General features: G+C 38.4%; 1 long non-coding RNA gene across 1 annotated transcript; it reads right to left on the bottom strand.

Annotated features, from left to right (window-relative positions):
- Positions 1-4949: 4949 nt before the first annotated feature.
- LOC120441655 lies at positions 4950-8652 on the bottom strand. The gene is made up of 3 exons (XR_005614161.1): positions 8467-8652; positions 7633-7711; positions 4950-5479 (listed from the first exon to the last, which is right to left on the bottom strand). It is a non-coding gene; the product is annotated as an uncharacterized LOC120441655 (long non-coding RNA).
- Positions 8653-10502: the final 1850 nt, after the last annotated feature.

The raw sequence follows: 10502 nt of genomic DNA, 5'->3' as shown, positions 1-10502 counted from the left end.
GCATAGCAGTGAAAATTTATGCTATGTCTTCTAATGATGTTGCCTAAGGGAAGCATGTATAATGTAAATAGAATTGGTCCTAGCACTGAACCCTGTGGAACACCATAATTGACCTTAGTGTGTGAAGAGGACTCTCCATTTACATGTACAAATTGGAGTCTATTAGATAGATATGATACAAACCACTGCAGTGCAGTACCTGTAATACCTACAGCATGTTCTAATCACTCTAATAGGATATTATGGTCGACAGTATCGAACGCTGCACTGAGGTCTAGCAGGACAAGCACAGAGATGAGTCCACTGTCAGAGGCCATAAGAAGATCATTTGTAACCTTCACTAAAGCTGTTTCTGTGCTGTGATGAGCTCTGAAACCTGACTGAAACGCTTCAAATAAGCCATTCCTCTGCAGATGATCTGTTAGCTGTTTGACAACTACTCTTTCAAGGATGTTTGATATGAAAGGAAGGTTGGAGATTGGCCTATAATTAGCTAAGACAGCTGGGTCTAGAGATGGCTTTTTAAGTAAAGGTTTAACTACAGCCAGCTTGAAGGCCTGTGGTACATAGCCGATTATTAGAGATAGGTTGATCATATTTAAGATCGAAGAATTAATTAATGGCAGGACTTCTTTGAGCAGTTTTGTAGGAATGGGGTCTAAAAGACACGTTGATGGTTTGGAGGAATTAATTATTGAAGTTAACTCAGAAAGATCAATTGGAGAAAAAGAGTCTAACTTAACATTGATGGTACTAAAAGTAGCTGTAGATAATATTACATCTGTGGGATGATTATTGGTAATTTTTTCTCTAATGATAAAAATTTTATTTGTGAAGAAGTTCATGAAGTCATTACTAGTTAACGTTAAAGGGATGGTTGGCTCAGTAGAGCTCTGACTGTTTAGCCGCATGTTCTCCTTAAATTGCTGGCTGTCTGAGTGGTGTCCCAGAAACGATGTGAGCTTCATAGATAATTGGCAAACCTTCTGGAGGAAACCTGGTCTTGTTAGGAGAGACGGCATCCATCCCACTTTGGATGGAGCAGCTCTCATTTCTAGAAATATGGACCAATTTATTAAACCCCCCAAAATATGACTATCCAGAGTTGGGACCAGGAAGCAGAGTTGCAGTCTTACACGCCTCTCTGCAGCTTCTCTCCTCCTGCTACCCCCAAAAACCCATCTCCATTGAGACTGTGTCAGCTCCCAAAAAGACAAAAAACAAACTAAAACCAGCAATAAACAACTTAAACATAAAAATCACAAAGAAAGAACAATACAGTATCCACATCTGAACCAAAGAGTAAAACAGTGAAATGTGGATTATTAAATATTAGGTCTCTCTCCTCCAAGTCTCTGTTAGTACATGACTTAATAATTGATCAACAAATCGATTTACTCTGCCTTACAGAAACCTGGTTGCAGCCGGATGAGTATGTTAGTTTAAATGAATCAACACCCCGAGTCATTCTAACTACCAGAAATCCCGAAGCACAGGCCGAGGGGCGGTGTGGCAGCAATTTTTCACACCAGTCTATTAATTAACGAAAGACCAAGACAGTCTTTTAATTCATTTGAAAGCCTGATGCTGAGCCTCGTCCACCCCAGCTGTAAAACTCAGAAACCAGTCTTACTTGTTATCATCTATCGTCCACCTGGGCCTTACAGAGAGTTTCTCTCTGATTTCTCAGACTTTTTATCTGATTTAGTGCTCAGCTCAGATAAAATAATTATTGTGGGTGATTTTAACATCCATGTAGATGCTAAAATGACAGCCTCAACATGGCATTTAATCTGTTATTAGACTCAATTGGCTTCTCTCAAAATGTAAAAGAACCCACCCACCACTTTAATCACACTCTAGATCTTGTTTTAACATATGGCATAGAAACTGAACATTTAACAGTGTTTCCTGAAAACCCTCTGCTGTCTGATCATTTCCTGATAACATTTACATTTACAATAATTGATTACACAGCAGTGGAGAGCAGACTTTATCAAAGTAGATGTCTTTCTGAAAGTGCTGTAACTAAGTTTAAGAATATAATCCACCCACTGTTATCATCTTCAATGCCCTGTACCAACACAGAGCAGAGCAGCTATCTGAACGCTACTCCAACAGAGGTCGATTATCTTGTTAGTAATTTTACCTCCTCACTACGCATGCGACTCTGGATACTGTAGCTCCTGTGAAAACTAAGGTCTCAAATCCAAGTACCTGACTCCGTGGTATAATTCTCAAACACGTAGCCTAAAGCAGATAACTCGTAAGCTGGAGAGGAAATGGCGTGTCACAAATTTAGAGGATCATCATTTAGCCTGGAGAAATAGTTTGCTGCTTTATAAGAAAGCCCTCCGCAAAGCCAGAACATCTTACTATTCGTCACTGATTGAAGAAAATAAGAACAACCCCAGGTTTCTCTTCAGCACTGTAGCCAGGCTGACAAACAGTCAGAGCTCTACTGAGCCAACAATCCCTTTAACGTTAACTAGTAATGACTTCATGAACTTCTTCACAAATAACATTTTAATCATTAGAGAAAAAATTACCAATAATCATCCCACAGATGTAATATTATCTACAGCTACTTTTAGTACCATTGATGTTAAGTTAAACTCTTTTCTCCAATTGATCTTTCTGAGTTAACTTCAATAATTAATTCCTCCAAACCATCAACGTGTCTTTTAGACCCCATTCCTACAAAACTGCTCAAAGAAGTCCTGCCATTAATTAATTCTTCAATCTTAAATATGATTAACCTATCTCTAATAATCGGCTATGTACCCACAGGCCTTCAAGCTGGCTGTAGTTAAACCTTTACTCAAAAGCATCTCTAGACCCAGCAGTCTTAGCTAATTATAGGCCAATCTCCAACCTTCCTTTCATATCAAACATCCTTGAAAGAGTAGTTGTCAAACAGCTAACAGATCATCTGCAGAGGAATGGCTTATTTGAAGAGTTTCAGTCAGGTTTCAGAGCTCATCACAGCACAGAAACAGCTTTAGTGAAGGTTACAAATGATCTTCTTATGGCCTCTGACAGTGGACTCATCTCTGTGCTTGTCCTGCTAGACCTCAGTGCTGCGTTCGATACTGTTGACCATAATATCCTATTAGAGCGATTAGAACATGCTGTAGGTATTACAGGTACTGCACTGCAGTGGTTTGTATCATATCTATCTAATAGACTCCAATTTGTTCAAGTAAATGGAGAGTCCTCTTCACACACTAAGGTCAGTTATGGTGTTCCACAGGGTTCAGTGCTAGGACCAATTCTGTTTACATTATACATGCTTCCCTTAGGCAGCATCATTAGAAGACATAGCATAAATTTTCACTGCTATGCAGATGACACGCAGCTCTATCTATCCATGAAGCCAGATAACACACACCAATTAGTTAAACTGCAGGAATGTCTTAAAGACATAAAGACCTGGATGGCCGCTAACTTTCTGCTTCTTAATTCAGATAAAACTGAGGTTATTGTACTCGGCCCTGAAAATCTTAGAAATATGGTATCTAAGCAGATTCTTACTCTGGATGGCATTACCTTGGCCTCCAGTAACACTGTGAGGAACCTTGAGTCATTTTTGACCAGGACATGTCCTTCAATGCACATATTAAACAAATATGTAAGACTGCTTTCTTCCATTTGCGCAACATCTCTAAAATTAGAAATATCCTGTCTCAGAGTGATGCTGAAAAACTAGTTCATGCATTTATTACTTCCAGGCTGGACTACTGTAATTCATTATTATCAGGATGTCCTAAAACTCGCTGAAAAGCCTTCAGCTGATCCAAAATGCTGCAGCAAGAGTCCTGACAGGGACTAGAAAGAGAGAGCATATTTCTCCTGTTTTGGCTTCCTTCATTGGCTTCCTGTTAAATCCAGAATTGAATTCAAAATCCTGCTCCTCACATACAAGGTCTTAAATAATCAGGCCCCATCTTATCTTAATGACCTTGTAGTACCATATCACCCTATTAGAGCACTTCGCTCTCGCTCTGCAGGCCTACTTGTTGTTCCTAGAGTATTTAAAAGTAGAATGGGAGGCAGAGCCTTCAGTTTTCAGGCCCCTCTTCTGTGGAACCAGCTTCCAGTTTGGATTCGGGAGACAGACACTATCTCTACTTTCAAGATTAGGCTTCAAACTTTCCTTTTGCTAAAGCATATAGTTAGGGCTGGACCAGGTGACCCTGAATCCTCCCTTAGTTATGCTGCAATAGACGTAGGCTGCGGGATTCCCATGATGCATTGAGTTTTTCCTTTCCAGTCACCTTTCTCACTCACTATGTGTTAATAGACCTCTGTGCATCGAATCATATCTGTTATTAATCTCTGTCTCTCTTCCACAGCATGTCTTTATCCTTTCTTCCTTCTCTCACCCCAACCGGTCGCAGCAGATGGCCCCGCCCCTCCCTGAGTCTGGTTCTGCCGGAGGTTTCTTCCTGTTAAAAGGGAGTTTTTCCTTCCCACTGTCGCCAAAGTGCTTGCTCATAGGGGGTCATATGATTGTTGGGTTTTTCTCTGTATTTATTATTGTGCTATCTACTGTACAATATAAAGCGCCTTGAGGCGACTTATGTTGTGATTTGGTGCTATATAAATAAAATTGAATTGAATTGAATTGAATTGTTCAGTCCTCGCGCCGAACAAAGTTTCCGACCCTCCACTAGTTGACCGAGCCCCCCTCATTGGCAAGCACAAAAATACAATGCATGTATATGAAAATGATTATCACTGCACCTGTAATAGAAAATATTAATATGGGATTATGACGATACCTGTAATAGAAGTTGTAACATAATGCCTAAAGAAATTCTCTAATGCAATAACAATTAGTGATGATAAGTAAATGAAGTAATGAGTAATTATTGCCAATACACACTACTTAAAGGTTAACAAAAGATATAACTAAATAAAAGATCATAAAATAACCTGATGTAAGTGTCTTGTAAGCATGTGCGGCCTTCTACGCTCTACGTCACTTCCCTCAATAGATCAGTCAGACATCCCGCTGACTGTAGCTTTTAACCCTTACTGACATGAGCACAACTCCATAATAAGCACCAAGCGGCAATATGTATAAAGATGATCCAGGTTACACCTGCAATGAAAGATTATATGATTATACCAACACTGTTGCTGTGCAGCAACAGTGCTAACCACCGTGCTGCCCTAAACAATTAATACTTAATAATCAAATTAATGACTAAAAAGGCACTGATCTAATTAATATCAAACTTAATATGACCAAAAACTAATAAGTACATAATAAACAGTCAAACAAAATTTAAAACACTTGATACTTGCAGTGGTTGACAAAGTTTCTTTTTATCCAGATTGATAGTAGAGGGCTTTCAAAACAGTCTCTGATGGTGTCTGAGGAACTGGAAGAGGTTTTTGGATTCAATGTGCTGGAGGACTGGTTTGTTGTTCTTCAGATGCTCGGTGTAGATTAGCGTCCTTTCCTTGCAGTCTGAAAGCAAATACAAAGCTCAATAAAGCAAACTGCCCATTTCAAAAGCAAATATACAATCTTACATCTAATAGAGCTGACACAATTAATCGTGTAATGATTTACAATTGTGATGTATTGCAATGCGGACATAAAGCATTCTTAATCCATTCAGAAGAAACTAATCAAATATTAAATACAGTCCCGATCAAAAGTTTAAGACCACTTGAAAAATGGCAAAAAATCATCTTTTGCATGGTTGGATCTTAACAAGGTTCCAACAACATGCAACAAGCAGAAATGGGAGTGAGACAAAACATTTAACTTACATTTCACAAACTTAAACTGGGACAGGCTGTTTTACAGCTGATCAAATGTTTAGGACCACATGCCTTTAAAAGGCCAAATCTGTGCAAAACTGTGGATTCATTGTCATTTTCTCTCAGGTAGTCAGACTGTCAGGATATTCTGATGGCAAAAGCAAAAAAACGTTCCTTTTTGAACATGGTCGGCTTGTTGAACTGCATAAGTAGGGTCGCTCACAGTGCGCCATCGCTGCTTAGGTGGGATGCAATTAAGATGGTCATTTCTTAAATAATCCTGGGTGTTATGGAACAAAAACGTGAAGTGGAAGACCTAAAAAATCCTCAACCTGAGTTAAGGCCATTAGTGGTGAAGAGCTTCAAAAAAAAATTCTCTGATGAGAAAAAGATATAACCTTTTTTTTCTCCTGTAAAAAAAATGCAACCATGATGGTCCTGATGGTTTCCAACCTTACTGGCATGACAAGCAGATCCCACCTGAGATGTTTTCTTCGCCCTACAAACGAGGGGGTGCCACAATGCTTGGGGAGATGCTTTTTCCTTCAGTGGAACAATGAAGCTTCAGGAGGTGCAGGAGTGTCAAAAGGCTGCTGGCTATGTCCAGATGTTGCAGAGGCTTAGGGCCCTCATCTGTGTGGTAACGACTGGGTTTTTCAACAGGACAACGCTACAGTACACAATGCCCGTAGGACAAAGGACTTCTTCCAGGAGAATAACATCACTCTTTTGGACCATCCTGCGTCTTTCCCTGATCTAAATCCAACTATGAATGGACAACAGTTCCAGACAGTAGACACCCTTCGTGTGGCCGTCTTCACCACTTGGAGAAATGTTCCCACTAACCTCATGGAAACGCTTGCATGAAGTGATCAACAAGAACAGCGGACCAATTAATTACTGATTTCAAGTTTGGAACTTTCTGTTTTGGGGGTTTACCCATGTTTTTTGGAGGTGTGGTCCTAAACTTTTGATCAGCTGTAAAACAGCCTGTTTCAGTTTAAGCGTTGTTTTTAATAAATGACATGCTCAAAAAATGTTTTGCCTTACTCATATTTCTTCTTGTTGCATGTTGAAGCTCTACTTGGAACCTTGTTAAGATCCAACCATGCAAAATATGATTTTTTGCCATTTTTCAAATGGTCTAAAACTTTTGATCAGAACTGTACAACCTAAAAATAACAGCAATTTGTTTTCTTCAGCCACATACATCACAGTGGACCAACAAGTGCAACCTGTGTTCAGACAAGTTTTGAGCAATAAAAAAAGTAGCTTATATGTAACGTCCTTTATTTGTTGATGAAAAGAAACAAACTGAAATGAAGTTATCATGATGCATTGGGAAAAAAATTATATTTTTGGCGCAAAATGTCTGTAGTTTTCTAATAAAATCTCTGTTACTGAGCCTCACAGGTCCTTTTCTTCTGCTGCTGCGCATCACATGCCAACAGTGGCTTCGCACATGCGCGATTCATTTGCAGTCTGGATGCAGTGGGGTAAAAATCATCTGTTCCATCTTCCACTCTGTCACCAATCATGAGAGGCAACAGCCTTAAAAAGTTCCAGTTTTATATTAACTGTGCTGAGAGTTTGTTTGAGGACTGATCTCACACGGCTTTGAAGAGGTATCAGAGTCAGAGTATTTAAACTGTTTGATGCTCCGATTCAGAATGGAGTAGGTGAACCATTCTTTTTTTTTTTTTCACAAAAAATTTTAAGAAACAGCGCAACATCATATGACAAAATGCCATAAAATCTTGTGTCCTAATCAAAATGGCAAACCTGGCTGACAGATGTGAAAATATTTTAAACAGTTGAAAACTGACTCAAACCTTACTCCTATATCTGGTGTACCTTCAGTCTTGAGGTGTTGAACAGGAGAGTTGTACATCTCTATGGTGCATTCTGCTCCACACTGATTTGGATCACCACCCTGAAAAACAGATTGCGTCATTAAACAGTATCTACAGAAATGTTGTGTATGACTAAAGCAGAAGCCACCAGTGCAATGTGAGCCCAAATTATCTCCAGCATGCAAAACACAGTTCCTTTAACTACAGTTTTATCGATTTATTTCCATAAAGGATTAACAACTTCAAAGGCATCTTGGTATAGCAGTAGTTTGAAACATATCGGATTTTGGTTAAAAAAAAAAAAAAAAGTACTACTTTTGAATATCTGACCATCACTAATGTCACACAGTACATCTGATGAAGACTCAGCTGATTCCTCACCTGTTACACATTTCTGGATCCCTTGACCGCCTCACAAAGCTTGGAAATACCCTCATCAGATAATGTTGTTTCAGTTTTTAGAAGTGTAGTGAGCTTATTCAGAGTACATGACTGACCCAACTCATATATGTTTTTAAATTTCCTCTGCAATGGTCAGGATGGCAGAAGCAGGTCGCAATGAAATACATAACCCCTCAGTGACTTCACTGACTTGGCACAGAAATCAGAAAGGAACATTGTCTTTAGCTGCTTTTGGTAAATTAAACTGGCGTTTGTTTCACAGTAAAGCTAGCTAAAATCTTCAACCTGCTGCATTAGCATGAACTTTCCAAAAAACTAAACAGGACTGAAAGCGAAGCCTGTAACAGAGGAACGCTTTCAACGCAACAAGAAAACTAACCGAGCGAACTATGGTTACAGCTGATATACGTTTCAAGTCTAATGATATACTTACATTGAAAGAGAAGGTTGTTGGTTCGGTGCAGGGTGCTGCTGGCACTCCGTTGCTGAGCGGAGTCAGTCTGGACCGTTAGAAGTGGCGCTATCTTCTTCTTCGTTGGTTTGGCGGACTACACGCTTCCAGGGAGTATTGGTGCCCTCTGCTGTTGCAGTACCTCACAGTCAGACAGCTATTTCTGACAACATAGTAGCCTCCTCGTCTAGGTTTTATATCTATATCTCTCTCTCATATATATATATATGTGACGGTTTAGACACGTGATGCATTGTCTCCCAAACGTGCATAGACTTTAAGGAAACTGATTGTTACAGCTTTTATAATACATTCGTTGACTGCTCTTGACCTTGCAAACTACACCAATTTATTAACATTATTTCATCATTTTTTTGTATTTCATTTTAATCAATTAATTTTAATTTCAGCAGGTGGTATCACACTCAAACAGATTGAACACGGACTGAACAGTGGCAAATCCATGATTTAAACCTCCCTATACCACACAAAAAATTTCATTGTAAATAGCTGTGTTATACTTGGTGAGACTCTAGAACTTAAAGAAATATACATATTTTTTTTATTATTAGTAATTGTTTGTATGTACTGTTAACATATACTGTTTTATCAAACAGCCTGAGCTCGTTAATATTAGAAACATTTCACCGTAATTTTCACAATAATTCCAACAATGTTTTGACATTTTGTTAAAATTAAAAGTACGGTATGTTTTAGGTAATTAATATACAGTTGTAAATCGTAAATTCAAATGAAAAAAGCAGGGAAGATTGTAATTCATACAGAGTTATTATGTAAATTGTAGGGTGATTAATTGTAAATAATGTTACAGATTTTTCTTGTTGTTTTCAAAGACAATGTGCCATATTACAGTACATTAATATATTTTCAACATATTAGCAGTGTAAAAATAAAGGCAAATCACCGTTTTTCAATTTACAGAAATGTAATGTACAATCACTTACTCTTTTTGATTTAATGGTTATTTACCGTTGCCATTTTACAGTTATTAACTGTAATTTTTATGTACATTTCTTACAGTGAAGATGCCCAACAAGGATTTTATTACTTGCAGTAATTGTTAAATTGTATTTTTTTTTTGGACTGTAACGGTGGCAAGGCAATGTGAAGGGGACCAAATGGAAAAAGCAACCACACGAGCCTTCAATTGTCTTCAAAGCTTTGAATATATTTTCTCTTTTTTGTGGTACAGAGGTTTTGTCATGCTCACCAGCAACACATCTAGAAATAACTAACCTGAGCCTCTCAACAAACCCCTCCTTAAATAGATGCTGGTCATACCATCACCAATAAAATAAATGTAAAGGTCTTCCCACCCCGACACAGCCCAACTACAAAAACCTATACAGTGAAACATTGCAGTTATTTTGACACACCTCACAAACATCTGATTACAAAACACCCCCAGCTAAACAATATCCCAACTAACTAAATCAAATCAAACTGAAAATTCAACCCACTACCCCCTCAGCTCTCATCAGATGGTTCAACCCACTATCAGTGGGTGATTGGAAAACTCCTTTCAGGTGAACATCATTAGGCCATAATCATGTGTGCACCCCATGACTAAGGCCTTCAGGAAGTTGACTTCAAGGGAGTGTCAGGAATAGAAATATTGTCCTGCTATTAGTTGCTGCTATTTTTATAATCATCATTAACATTTCAGTATTAATAGTGAGGTTGCAGTTAGATGCATTCAGATGTTCAAATATATGGTTATAGCCTTTATTACAGGTCCAAAGAAGAACCATTTTAAATGGTTCTGTTGAATCTATAATTTAAATGTTATTAATGCTTTTATGATCTCTGTGTAGAGGGCAGAGACAGGAAAATACTCTCTGTGCCAAAATGAGACAGGAAACAAAACGCGTCTGCAGAGCATGTTTTGCAGAAGTGAAACTGAAGCCAGAAGTTTAAGTGCAAGGGTGTTTAGTATGCATTTATTGCGGATTAAGCCTTAAGCAGTTGTGGTAGATTGAAACAGTTGTTTATATATT

The sequence above is a fragment of the Oreochromis aureus genome, linkage group 9, assembly GCF_013358895.1.
Source record: "Oreochromis aureus strain Israel breed Guangdong linkage group 9, ZZ_aureus, whole genome shotgun sequence".
Classification (NCBI taxonomy): Eukaryota; Metazoa; Chordata; class Actinopteri; order Cichliformes; family Cichlidae; genus Oreochromis; species Oreochromis aureus.
Note: the sequence above shows the minus strand (reverse complement) of the source record. Positions and strands in the feature narration are given on the sequence as shown.